The sequence below is a fragment of the Mobula hypostoma genome, chromosome 1 (assembly GCF_963921235.1).
Source record: "Mobula hypostoma chromosome 1, sMobHyp1.1, whole genome shotgun sequence".
In the NCBI taxonomy this organism is placed as follows: Eukaryota; Metazoa; Chordata; class Chondrichthyes; order Myliobatiformes; family Myliobatidae; genus Mobula; species Mobula hypostoma.
Window position 1 is genome coordinate 116,751,894 of NC_086097.1, and position 14,513 is coordinate 116,766,406.

Sequence of the window (14,513 nt, forward strand, 5' to 3'; positions counted from 1 at the left end):
AGTTTCTGAGATAATCAAACCATTTCATGCGATAGTCTGGCACCAATAATCATCTCAGAGTCAAAGTCACTTGGACCATATTTCGTCCCTGTTCTGATGTTTGGTCTGAACAACAGCTGAATTTCTTGACCATGTCTGAATGCTTTTATGAATTGAGTTGCTGCCACATGCTTAGATGACTGAGTTAACAAGCGTGTGTACAGGTGTAGCTAATAAAATGGTCACAGAGCTGAGTTCACATTGCACTCATTCTCTGGCTGGAGGTTGAGAGACTTCCATGGTGATCAGTTTCAATATCTGTCACTTTGACCAGGCTGAGATGAGACATTTCACCACCAATCTGTACAGTGGAGGGCACAGACCTTCTGTGAGGTCAACAAAGTTCTTGTGAAGTTGCTTGGATCAACAGCTTGTGGGCTACTGAATCAAAAGTTTTTGCAGATTCACAAAGATTATTGTTAGTTCTTTGCGTTTGCATTTTACCCAATTCATGATGTTTTGAAGATGGTAATATTCTTGTGACAACATAGGATGGCCACCACAAAACCTCTTCACCAACTCCATTCTGGTTTAGTATTAACTGTTGTATGAGTACCCCTGCCATGATTTTATTGAAAAGTCTCAACCTAATTGTTATTGGTCTCCTGTTACCCATTACCTTCAATATATTGGAAAATCAGGACTATTGTGCTCACTTTAAGTGCACACTGAGTAAGGCACGCTGAGAGGGTAAGGCTGTATGGGTGTTGTAAATTTTCCTTTCATTAAGAGGTTCAGGATTCTTTGGCAAAGGTCCAGGAAAGGTTCACAAGAATGACCTTGGGATTGAAAGGGTTGATGTACGTAAGAGGAGTATTTGATGACTTTGGGCCTGTACTTGCTGGGGTTTGGGGGGGAGGTGGTTTCATTGAAATCAATCAAATATTGAAAGGCCTAAATGAAGTGGATGTGGAGAGGATGTTTCCTGTAGTGGGGAAGACTTGGACCAGAGGGCATAGACTCAGAAGAGAAGGGTGTTCCTTTAGAACAGATGAGGAGGAACTTCTTCAGCCACAGTGTGGAATTCATTGACACAGACAATTGTGAAGACCAAGTCATTGCGACTATTTAAAGCAGAGGTCGGTAGGTTCTTGATTAGATGGGGCATCGAAGGTCATGTAGGAAGGCAGGAGAATGGGGTTGTGAGGGACATAAAATAAGCCATGATTGAATGTGAAGCAAATTCAAAGGGCCAAATGGCCTAATTCTGCTCCTATGTGTTTTGGTCTTCTGGTCTTAAAGATGCTGATCTTGATTTCACCTTGCCCTGGCACATGTTCTTTCTTTACTCCTTTCAAAGCCTTTGAAATCTCCTCTTTTTTCAGTTGACTTTATGGAATCATGAATTTCTACATGACCTGTCTACTCAGCCATCTTGTTGATGCATATCATGCCATTAACAGTACCTATTTCCTTCTTGTCAAGACAGTACTTTGGCTTACCTGACACTCAACTATCTGACGAGTAATGTTCCCTGAAACTTCTCTGGTGGTCAAAGCAGCTAGAGTGCCTATAAAGAGTACTCTCCCCCCTTGGGATTTTTTCATGTTTTATTGCTTTACAACATTGAATCACAGTGGATTTAATTTGGCTTTTTTGACACTGATCAACAGGAAAAGACTCTTTCCTGTTCCCGCGAAAATAGATCTCTACAAGTAAACTAAATTAATTACAAATATAAAACACAAAATAATTCATTGCATAAGTATTCACTACCCCCCCCCCCCACCTTTAATATGGCACACCAAATCATCACTGGTGCAGCCAATTGGATTTAGAAGTCACATAATCAGTTAAATTGAGATCTGTTTTAGGAGACCTGTGTGCAGTCAAGGTGTTTCAATTGACTGAAGCAAAAATACACCTGCATCTGGAAGGTCCAACCACTGGTGAGTCATTATCCTGGCTAAAACTACACCAGAAAAAAGGACACTCTAAGCAACTCCTTGAAAAGGTTATTGAAAAGCCCAAGTCAGGAGATGGATACAAGAAAACTTCCAAGTCACTGAATATTCCTTTGAATACAATGAAGTCAATCAAAAAATGGAAAGAATATGGCACAGCTGTAAATAAGCCAAGAGAAAACCGTCCTCAAAAGCTGAGCGACCGTGACTGTTTCCTGGGTGCTTCACCAGTCACAGATTTATGGGAGATTGGGAAGAGAAAGCCACTGTTGAAAAAAAAAACTGACATGAAGTCTCAGCTAGAGTTTGCCAGAAGGCATATGGGGGACTCTGAAGTCAGCTGGAAGAAAGTTCTATTGTCCGATGAAACCAAAATTGAGCTTTTTTTGGCCATCAAACTAAACACTGCACATTATCAAAAACACACCATTCCTACTGTGAAGCGTGGTGGTGGCTGCATCATACTGAGTTGCTCCGGCAGGCCCTGGAAGATTTGTGAAGATACAGGGTAAAATGAATGCAATAAAAGACAGGGAAATCCCAGAGGAAAACCTGATGCAAGAGAACAGTGACTTGGAAGAAGGTTTGTTTTCAAGCAAGACAATGACCCCAAGCATAAAGCCAAAGCTACACAGGATTGGCTTAAAACCAACAAAATTAATGTCCTGGAGTGGCCAAGTCAGAGTCCACACCTCAATCCAATTGAGAATTTGTGGCTGAACTTGATAAAGGGCTGTTCACTCATGATCCCCATGCAATCTGACAGAGCTTGAGCAGTTTGATAAAGAATGGGGCAAAGATTGCACTGTCTAGATGTGCAAAGAGACCTCTCCCCACAGACTCAAGGCTGCAATTGCTGCCAAAAGTGCATCTACTAAATGCTGACTTGAAGGGGGTGAATACTTATGCAATCAGTTATTTTGCATTTTATATTTGTAATTAATTTAGATCACTTTGTAGAGATCTGTTTTCACTTTAACACAAAAGAGTCTTTTTCGGTTGATCGGTGTCAAAAAAGCTAAATTAAATCCACTGTGATTCAATGTTGTAAAACAATAAAACATGAAAACTTCCAAGGGAAGGATGAATACTTTCTATAGACACTGTATATGTTCATGTACCACTTTTCGGCCTCTCACCTGTACTGTATATAAAGTTTTCTTTGCTTTTTGTGAGTTGTTCTTAGTCTTAAGTTTGCTCCCATATGGAGATAACTCTGAAATGTATCTTTGAGAATTAGTTAAGTTAGCATGGGTACTCTGTGTATTTTGAATACCTCATTGTTTAGAAGGGTTTTCAATCTGACTGCATTTCAGTTCTGAGCCATATTTTGCATATTTTCATCAGGTCAAGTCCTAAGTCTTGCCTCTAAACAGCTTTATGAACAGTTGCTTCTTCTTGGGGTTTCCTACATTTGGAGTTGCATCTTTCAGTCTCAGACTCTGATATTTGTGTGCTTTCTGTGCTCTTGTCATCATTGGTTTGATCTACCTCTTTTTCTGCCTCAGTGTGCTTCTGGAATACTGCCATATTACCTGATGATGGCCAGTTCATGTTTTGCCCAAGAACAGGTTTTTTGATTTTGATTGCAGGGTGTTACAATTCTCAGGTTCAAATGTTAACTGCTGTGCATGATTTTCCTTAAACTCTTTAGATCAGAGATGAGGAGGAATCTCTTGAGCCAGAGAGTGAAATTCGATGCCACGAATGGCTGTGGAGGCCAAATCGTTGGATACTGTACACTTAAAGCAGAGTTTGATTGGTTCTGGAATAGTCAGGGCGTGAAAAGTTATGGAGAGAAGGCAAGAGAATGGGGCTGGGAGGGGATAATGCATCAGCCATTTAGCCATGATGGAATGATGGAGCAGACTCAAAGTTCAAAGTTCAAAGTACATTTATTATTAAAGTACATGCATGTCACCATATACAACCCCGAGATTCATTTTCTTGCAGGCATTTACAGTAAATACAAAGAAACAACAAAACAAAGAAATAAATAACAATCAACAGAAATTCTGCAGATGCTGGAAATTCAAGTAACACACATAAAAGTTGCTGGTGAATGCAGCAGGCCTGGCAGCATCTCTAGGAAGAGGTGCAGTCGACGTTTCAGGCCGAGACCCTTCGTCAGGACTAACTGAAGGAAGAGTGAGTAAGGGATTTGAAAGTTGGAGGGGGAGGGGGAGATCCAAAATGATAGGAGAAGACAGGAGGGGGAGGGATAGAGCCGAGAGCTGTACAGGTGATAGGCAAAAGGGATACGAGAGGATCATGGGACAGGAGGTCCAGGAAGAAAGACAAGGGGGGGGGGTACCCAGAGGATGGGCAAGGGGTATATTCAGAGGGACAGAGGGAGAAAAAGGAGAGTGAGAGAAAGAATGTGTGTATAAAAATAAGTAACAGATGGGGTACGAGGGGGAGGTGGGGCATTAGCGGAAGTTAGAGAAGTCGATGTTCATGCCATCAGGTTGGAGGCTACCCAGACAGAATATAAGGTGTTGTTCCTCCAACCTGAGTGTGGCTTCATCTTTACAGTAGAGGAGGCCGTGGATAGACATGTCAGAATGGGAATGGGATGTGGAATTAAAATGTGTGGCCACTGGGAGATCCTGCTTTCTCTGGCGGACAGAGCGTAGATGTTCAGCAAAGCTGTCTCCCAGTCTGCGTTGGGTCTCGCCAATATATAAGAGGCCACATCGGGAGCACCGGACGCAGTATATCACCCCAGCCGACTCACAGGTGAAGTGTTGCCTCACCTGGAAGGACTGTTTGGGGCCCTGAATGGTGGTAAGGGAGGAAGTGTAAGGGCATGTGTAGCACTTGTTCCGCTTACACGGATAAGTGCCAGGAGGGAGATCAGTGGGGTGGGATGGGGGGACGAATGGACAAGGGAGTTGCGTAGGGAGCGATCCCTGCGAAATGCAGGGTGGGGGGGGGGGAAAAAGATGTGCTTCGTGGTGGGATCCCGTTGGAGGTGGCGGAAGTTACGGAGAATAACATGTTGGACCCGGAGGCTGGTGGGGTGGTAGGTGAGGACCAGGGGAACCCTATTCCTAGTGGGGTGGCGGGAGGATGGAGTGAGAGCAGATGTACGTGAAATGGGGGAGATGCGTTTAAGAGCAGAGTTGATAGTGGAGGAAGGGAAGCCCCTTTCTTTAAAAAAGGAAGACATCTCCCTCGTCCTAGAATGAAAAGCCTCATCCTGAGAGCAGATGCGGCGGAGACGGAGGAATTGCGAGAAGGGGATGGCGTTTTTGAACAATCTATGTTCCGTGCCTATTCTGGTATCTGTCCCCCACTTTTCCTTCGCTACATCGACGACTGCATTGGCGCTGCTTCCTGCTGTATTCCCAGCAGGAATGCTTATGACAGTAAGGAACCCAAGAATTCGCACCAGGTTCACAGACACAGCAGGACTATCAGTAATTATCTCTTTGCGTATAATGCTATATTCAGCTTTATGTTCAATTTATGCAGTATATCACTGCTTGCAGTTCTTTCAGGTGTTGCTGTCTGTCTGGGCTTGTCCAATTTGCTTGTGAGTGGGGTTACACCACCCTCCATTGTATATCCCTCAGAAAAAAACGGTCAGCTCGGTAAAACCATGCAGAAACGCAATCTTCCCGACAGGGCTCGATCTAGATATGACTCCCATACTGCTGCATTTCCTTCATAAATTTCAGCTTTAGGATCTGAATGTTGCTGGCAAAGCCTGCAATTATCTCTTGTCTCTATTAGCCTTGCTAAGCTCATAGCAAAGGACCCTCTTGAAACATTATAATCCTTCAGCTGAAGGCTTCCTGACGGGGCTGTGGACAGAAAGGTTCGTAGAGTGGGGACAGGCTCTTCAGGCCAGCTAGCCAATACTCACCAAGAAGCTTATCTCCTCCAGTCCAGTTGGCCTGCCTTTGACTCATATCTGCCTAAAACCTTCACTGCAGTGGTTGGGAAGATGTTAGAGTCAATTGTTATGGATGAGGTTTTGGAGTACTTGGTGACAGTGGACGAGATAGTACAAAGTCAGCATGGTTGCCTTCATGAAAAATCCTGCCTGATGAACCTGTTGGAATTCTTTGAGGAGATTACAAGTAGGCTAGATAAAGGTGATGCAGTGGACATTATATATTTGGACTTTCAGAAAGCCTTTGACAAGGTGCCACACATGAGGCTGCTTACCAAGTTAAGAGCCCATGGTATTATAGGAAAGTTGCTAACATGGTTAGAGCATTAGCTGATTGGTAGGAGGCAGTGAGTGGGAATAAAAGAATACTTTACTGGTTGGCTGACAGTGACTAGTGGTGTTCCGCAGGGGTCGGTGTTGGGACCACTTCTTTTTATGCCGTATATAAATGATTTAGATGGTGGAATAGATGGCTTTGTTGGTCAAGTTTGCAGATGATACAAAGATTGGTGAAGGGGCGGGTAATGTTGAGGAAACAGGTAGATTGCAGAAGGACTTAGACAGATTAAGAGAATGAGTAAGGAAGTGGCAAATGAGATACAAAATAAGATATGGAAAATGCATGATCATACAGTTTGGTAGAAGAAATAAATGTATAGACTAATTTCTAAATGGGGAGAAAATCCAAAATCTGAGACACAAAGGGACTTGGGAGTTCTTGTGCACAACACCCTAAAGGTTAACTTGCTGGTTGAGTTGATGGTGAGGAAGGAAAATTTTAGCATTCATTTCAAGAGGTCTAGAATACAAGAGCAGGGATGTGATGTTGAGGCATAATAAGGCACTGGTGAGGCCTCACCTTGAGTATTGTGAACAGTTTTGGCCCCTTCATCTTAGAAAAGATGTGCTGGCATTAGAGAGGGTCCAGAGGAGGCTCACAAGTTTGATTCCAGGAATGAAAGGGTTATCATATGAGGAACGTTTGATGGTGCTGGGTCTCTACTCACTGGAATCCAGAAGGATGCTGTGGGATTCCAGTGAAACCTTTTGAATATTGAAAGTTCTCGACAGAGTAGATGTGGAAAGGATGTTTCCCATGGTGGGGAGTCCAGGACAAGAGGGCACAGCCTCAGGATAGAGGGGCGCTCTTTCAAAACAGAGATGCAGAGAAATTTCTTTAGCCAGAGGGTGGTAAATTTGTGGAATTTGTTACCACATGCAGCAGTGGAGGCCAAGTCATTGGGTGTATTTAAGGCAGAGATTGATAGATTCTTGATTGGACATGGCATCAAAGGTTACGGGGAGAAGGCTGGGAACTGGCATTGAGGAGGAGAAAAGAAAGGATCAGCCATTATTGAATGGCAGAGCAGACTCAATGGGCCAGATAGCCTAATTCTGCTCCTATGTCCTATGATCTTATGGTCTTGCACATGTTCACTATCCAAATGTTCCTTCCCTCCGCTAACCCTTGGACAAGGTGCAGCACCTGCTTAGGCTTCCAATCTGGGTTAGGTGAAGCCATTCGAGTGGGTGTTGGATGCTTGTATGAGCAGCTGGTATGTAAGACAAGTCCTAGGTATGTGACCACAGGCGCCAGGCAGACAATCTCTGAACATTATTGATAATGGCTGGAGTCGCCCATCGTACAGGGATACTACCCAAAAGGAGGTAATGGCAAACGCTTCTGTAGAAAAATTTGCCAAGAGTAATCATGGTCGTGGACCATGAGCGATAGCCCATGTCATGAGCCCATGGCAAGTAATAAGGTTGATGAATTGTACCCACCTCTACTGGTTCCTTTGGCAGCCCATTCCACAAACCCACCACACAATGTGTGGAAAAATCTGTCCTCAAATCCAACTTAAAACTTTCCCTTCTAATCCAAAACTTTTGCCTTCTATTTTTTAATCTTCCCTACACTTGGAAAAATATCATGACTATCTACATTACCCATGGCACAAGAGTTTTTGCAACTGCTGGATATTTTGAGCAACACACACAAAATGCTGGAGGAACTCAGCAAGTCGGGCAGCATCTTCAAATAGTTCAAGGTTTGGGCCAAGACTCTTCATTCGGAGTGGAAAGGAAGGGGGAAGAACCCAGAATAAGCTGGGCTAGAGGAAGGAGTACAAGCTGGCAGGTGATGGGTGAAAGCAGATGAGGGTGGACAGGTGGGTGGGGAGAGAGGAGATGAAGTGAGAAGATGGGAGGTGATAGTTGGAAAAGGTAAAAGGCTGAAGAGGAAGGACTCTGGTGGTAGAGGAGAGTGGGCCATGGAAGAAGAGGGAGGCAACAGGCAGGTGAAGAGAAAAGGTAAGCGGGAGCCAGAGTGTGGAATAGTAAAAGAGGGGAGGGGAAGAAGTTACCAGAAGTTAGAGAAATCAATGTTTATGCAGAGACCCATCACAGATAGAGAGGGCAACACACAATACGCTGGAGGAACTCAGCAGGCCAGGCAGGATCGATGGAAAAGAGTAAACAGTCAACGTTTTGGGCCGAGACCCTTCATTAAGACTGGGAAAAAATAGGTGAGAATGTAGTGCAAGAAATTGGGGGAGAGGAGAAAGAAGTACAAGGTGGTAGGTGATAGGTGAAACTGGGAAAGGGGGAAGGGGAAGGGGGAGAGCTGGGAAGTTGATTGGGGAACAGATAAAGGGCAGGTGAAGGCGGAATCTGATAAGAGAGGCAGAAGGCCATGGAAGAAAGAAAAGGGGGAGGAGCACCAGAGGGAGGTGATGGGCAGGTATGGAGGTAAGATGAGAGAGGGAAAAGGGAGTGGAGAATGGTGAAGGAGTGGGGGCAATTACCAGAAGTTTGAGAAATCGATATTCATGCCGTCTGTTTGGAGGCTACCCAGATTGAATGTAAGGTAATGCTCCTCCAACCTCATTGTGGCCTCATTGCGACAGTAGAGGAGGTCACGGACTGACATGTTGGAATGGGAATTGGAAGTAGATTAAAATGGGTGGCTATTGGGAGATCCCACATTTTCTACCAGAGCATTGGTGCTCAGTAAAGCAGTCTCCCAATCTATGTCAGGTCTCATTGATATACAGGGGGCCACAATGGGAGCACTGGATACAGTAGATGACACCAACAGACTCACATGTGAAGTGTTGCCTCACCTGCTAGTACTGTTAAGGGCCCTGAATGGTAGTGAGGGAGGAGGTGTAGGGGCAGGTGTGGCACGTGTTCCACTTGCAAGAATAAGTACCGGGCGGGATATCAGTGGGGAGAGACGAATGGACAAGGGAGTCGCATAGGGATTCATCCCTGCGGAAAGCAGAAAGTTGGGGAAGAGAAAGATGTGCTTGGTGGTGGGATCCCATTGAAGATGGCGGAAGTTATGTGCTGGATGCGGAGACTAGTGGGATGGTAGGTGAGGACAAGAGGAGCTCTATCTCTGGTGGGGTGGTGGGAGGACGGGGTAAGGGCAGACCTGTGCGAAATGGAAGAGATGCGGGTGAGGGCAACATTGATGGTGGAGGAAGGAAAGCCTACTCCTTTGAAGAAGGAGTTTCTCATTAGTTCTGGAATGAAAAGACTCATCCTGAGAGTAGATGCGGCAGAGACGGAGGAGAAGTCATTTTTATTAGTGACAGGGCGGGAAGAGGTATAGTCTAGGTAGCTGTGAGAATCAGTGGGTTTATAAAAGATATCAGTAGATAAACTGTCTCCTGAGATAGAGACAGAGAGACTGAGAAAGGGGAGGGAGGTATCAGAAATGGACCAGGTAAATTTGAGGGCAGGGTGGAAGTTAGAGGTAAAATTGATGAAGCCGATGAGCTCAGTATGGGTGCAGGAAGCAGCACCAATGCAGTCGTTGATGTAGCGTCGGAAAAGTTGGGGAAGTGATACCCCTGTAAGATTAGAATGTAGACTGTTTCACATGGCTGACAAAAGGCAGGCATGGCTGGAAGTCATGCGAGTGCCTATGGTTACACCTTTAGTTTTGCAGAAAGTGGGAGGAGCTGAAGAGAAATTATTGAGAGTGAGGACCAGTTCCACCAGACAGAGGAGAGTGGTGGTGGAGGGGAACAGATGGGGTCTGTTGTTTAGAAAGAAGCAGTGATCTTTAAGGGCCTCCTCATGGGGGATGGAGGTGCATAGGGACCGAACGTTCATGGTGAAAGTTGGATGATCGGGAACTTGAAGTCGTTGAAAAGATCCAGAACAAATGTCATGGATGTGGGTAGGAAGGAACGAAACTAAGGTGAATAAAACAGAGTCAAGGTATACAGACACAAGTTCAGTAGGGCAGGAGCATGCAGAAACAATGGGTCTACCCTGGACAAGCTGGTTTATGGATCTTGCGTAGGTGGTAGAAACGGGAGTTACTGGGTTAGGGATCTATGAGTTTGGTGGCAATGAAAGGGAGATGCCCAGTGTTAATAAGGTCAGTGATGGCGCGGGTAACAATGGCCTGGTGCTCCTTAGTGGGGTCCTGTTCGAGGGATAAGTAAGAGGAAGTGTCTGAGAGTTGTCTCTGGCCTCAGCAAGTTGGAGGTCAGTCTGCCAGACTACTACAGCCTCCCTCTTATCTGCAGGTTTGATGGTGAGGTTGGGATTAGTGCGGAATAGAAAGGTTCATCAAGAGAACAGGGATGGAAGAACTGAGAGAAGGGAATAGAACCCTTAAAAGTGACAGGACGGGAAGAGGTATAGTCAAGGTAGCTGTGGGAATCAGTGCATTTGTAGAAGATGTTGGTAGCCAATCCATTTTGAGAAGGAGGCAAAGCGATTAAGAAAGGGGAGAGATGTGTCAGAGAAGAACCAAATCAATTTGAGGGTAGGATGGAAGTTGGTGGCGCTGTTGAAGAAATTGACAAGCTCTACGTGAATAAGACAAGTTTAAACAAAGAATGCACTTGCTATTGAATGCAGCAGCCATACCCATGTTAATGAAACTGCAGCTCAAATTGTGAACTTGCAAATACCAGAAATCGAAGCAGGAGAATATGACAAGGCTCTTCAAAACTGCTTAGATCATTGCTGGACCTGCTCACTCTCCTACGCAATCGCCATATCCCTGACCCCTTTAAAATTCAAGCATGTATGAAACTTAATCTTCATACATTCTCTGAGGCATCAAATTCTGAAATATGTAAAGCATTCTTTTCTTGATATCAGACTTCAGAGACAGAGTCAGGTTTATTATCACGGACATGTAGCGTGATATTTATTGTTTTGTGGCAGCGGTACAGGGCAATGCAAAAAGAGAATTGCTGTGTTATAATGAGAAATATATAGAGAGATCGTGAAAAAGGAGAACAAGCTGCTGAGCTCAGTACTCAGAAATCTGATGGTGGAGAGGAAGAAGCCGTTCCTAAAACATTGAGAGCATGGTTTAAGCTCTTGTACCTCCTCCCATATGGTAGTAATGAGAAGAGAGCTTGTCTGGGATGGTGGGGATCCTTAATGATGGATGCCACCTTCTTGAGGCATCACCTTGTGAAGATGTCCTTGATGGTGTGGACTGTTGTGCCCAAATGGATTTGGCCGAATCTACATGCCTTCGTGACCTCTTCCATTCCTGTGCATTACAATCTGCATGCTGTACCAGGTGATGATGCCACCAATCAGGATGCTCTCCCAGGTATGTTTGTAAATATTTGCTATCGTCTTTGGTGGCACACCGAATCTTCTCAAATTCCTAATGAAGCATTGCCCCTGGCATGACTTATTTGTAATTGCATCAATATGTTGGGTCTAGGATAGATCTTCAGAGATGTTGACACTCTTGAACCTCACCCTTTCCACTGCCGATCCCTTGATGAGGACTGGTGTGATTTCCCCTGACTTCCCCTTCCTGAAGTCCACAATCAATTCTTGCTGATGTTGTTATGGTGACACCATTCAAGCTACTGATCAAACTACAATCTCATTCCTGGAAGCCTCCCTGTCACCATATGAAATTCTGCCAACAACATGTGTGTCATCAGCATATTTATAGATGGCATTTGAGCTGTGCCTAGCTACAGAGTCAATCGTCTTTCATGAGGTAAAGCCTCACAAGGAGTCAGGTCCTGATGGTGTAGCTGGTAGGGCACTGAAAACCTGTGCCAACCAGCTAGTGGGAGTATTCAAGGACATCTTCAATCTCTCACTGCTGCAATCGAAAGTTCTCATCTGCTTCAAAAGTGCCCAAGAGGGGCAGAGTGATCTCCCTCAACAACTGTCACCCAGATGTACTCACATCTACTGTGATGAAGTGTTTTTAGAGGCCAGAATCAACTCCTGCCTAAGCAAGGACCTGGACCCACTGGAATGTGCCTATAGGTCTATAGCTGATGCAGATTCACTGTCTTTCTACTCGACCTTGGATCACCTAGACAATAGTGATACTTATGTCTGGCTGTTGTTTATTGATTACAGCTCAATGTTAACACCATCATACCTTCAGCTCCAAAACCTGGCATCTGTACCTCCCTCTGCAACTGGATCCTTGACTTCCTCACCGGAAGACCACAGTCAGTGTGGATTGGAAGCCCCCTCTCCTCCTTATTGACATTTCACACTGAGGCTTCTCCAGGATATGTGCTCAGACCACTGCTCAACTCTCCCTATACCCACTTTAAATGCTTTCTATAAATTTGCTGATGACAACATAACCATTGTTGGCAAAATTTCTGATGGTAACGAGAAGGAATAAAGGAATGAGATAGATCAGCTGGTTGATCTTGCACACAATATCAGTAAGACCAAGGAATCGATTTTGGAGTTCAGGTAGAGGAAGTCAAGCGAACACACATCATTCCTTAGTGAGGGATCAGCAGTTGAAAACGCAACAAGTTTCAAGTTCTTGGTTTTCAATATCTCTGAAGATCTATCCTGGGCCAAACATACAGTTGCAATTACAAAATAGGCTTGACAGCAGCTCCGTTGAGAGGGAGAAGCATAAGTCACACGTATCAGCATCACAAAGGAATAGGAGGAATTACAGCAGCATGAGAATGGAGCTTGCCCAGGTGAATTGGAGGAGGATGCTGGCAGGGATGACGGCAGAGCAGAGATGGCTGAAGTTTCTGGGAATAGTTCACAAGGCACAGGATAGATATGTCGCAAAGAATAAATTGTTCCCAAATGGCAGGGATGGGCAACTGTGGTTGACAAGGGAAGTTAAGGACTGCATAAAAGCCAAGGAAGGTAGCAAAAGTGAATGGGAAATTGAATAAATTGGGAAGCTTTAAAATCAAACAAAAGGCAACTAAAAAAGCTATACCAAGGGTAAAGATGGAATATGAGGGCAAACTAGCCAACAATATAAAGCAGGATACTAAAAGTTTTTTCTCAGTTCTGTAAATTGTAAAAGGGAGGTGAAAGATTATATTGGACCACTGGAAAATAATGCTAGTGAGGTTGTAATGGGGGACAAAGAGTTGCCTCAAAAAGATGGTATCCATCACTGAGGACCCCAGTAACCCAGGACATGCCCTCTTCTCACCGCTATTACCAAGGAGGAGGTACAGGGGCCTGATACACACTCAACATTTTAGGAACAGCTTCTTCCCGTCTGCCATCAGATCTCTGATAACACTACCTCACTATTTTTTTTGCTCTCTCTTTGCACTACTCATTTAAGTTATTTAATTTAAATTTTTATTTGAACATTTCTTATCGTAATTTATAGATCTTTATTACGTATTGCAATGTACTGCTGCTACAAAGCAACAAATTTTAAGACATGTGCCAGAGATAATCAAACCTGACTCTCATTCTCATGTAGATCACATTTCTTCCCCATTCTGATGTTTGGTCTGAACAACAACTAAACTTCGTGACCATGTCTGCATGCTTTTATACATTGATTTGCTGATTCGAATTTGCACTAATGAGCAGGGGTACCTAATAAAGTGGCCACTATGTGTATATTTAATACCTACAGTATTTATTTATTCACAATAATCTCACCAGCTTCTGCTTTCAAGGGATCCATGATTACTTTTCCACTTTTGTTACTTTTTGCAGCTGTTAGCTCGAGTTCTGCATTTATATTTACTGCTAATTTTCTCTCCAATTCCATTTACTTCCCCTTCAGTCGTTTCTTGATTAGCCTATGATTCTCGCAGCCTGTTCCCCTTTGAGGACCATGGTTGCAATTGTGATTAAGTGTGCTGATAGGGATTTAATTTCCAATAGAAATCCTTGTGGATTGGAAGTTAATCCGAGTGGACAACACCACAGTAGGGATGCCCTATTAGGAAGGGTGTTTGAGTAAATTACATCCATAAAAAGTTTGTGATGGTCGATTTTCACAACTGTTGGTGAGGTTGACGTGGGGTGCACAGGCTTTGAAAACTGCCAGAGACGGCTTGCTGTGAGCACAGCTGCTGATCAGCTGCCAGGAGGATCTGACAATGAATATTACAGCTTCACGGCTGCTGTCTTCAATAACTCTGTGAAAAACTTTCTTCACAGGGGTTTTGTTGGTTTTTCTAGTAGTCAGCAAGAGCGGATTTGAGCTAAAGTTATGAACAGTTTGGGATTTCCTCGTTGGCTTAACACTATTAACAGTTTTCCACCAAGTCGTCACAAATAAAGTCTTGAAAGGATCTGTTTGTACAAATTTAATCTGCCGTAAAGGCATGGAGTCAGAATCATGGAAACAGGCCCTTTGGCACACCGAATATCAAACACCCATTTTCACTGACCCTACACTGGTCATATTT

General features: G+C 44.2%; 1 protein-coding gene across 2 annotated transcripts in view; it reads left to right on the top strand.

Annotated features, from left to right (window-relative positions):
- Positions 1 to 14,513, top strand: part of neto1l (neuropilin (NRP) and tolloid (TLL)-like 1, like) — a 303,103-nt gene that overhangs the window by 95,639 nt on the left and 192,951 nt on the right. The gene's annotated exons all lie outside the window — the stretch shown is intronic.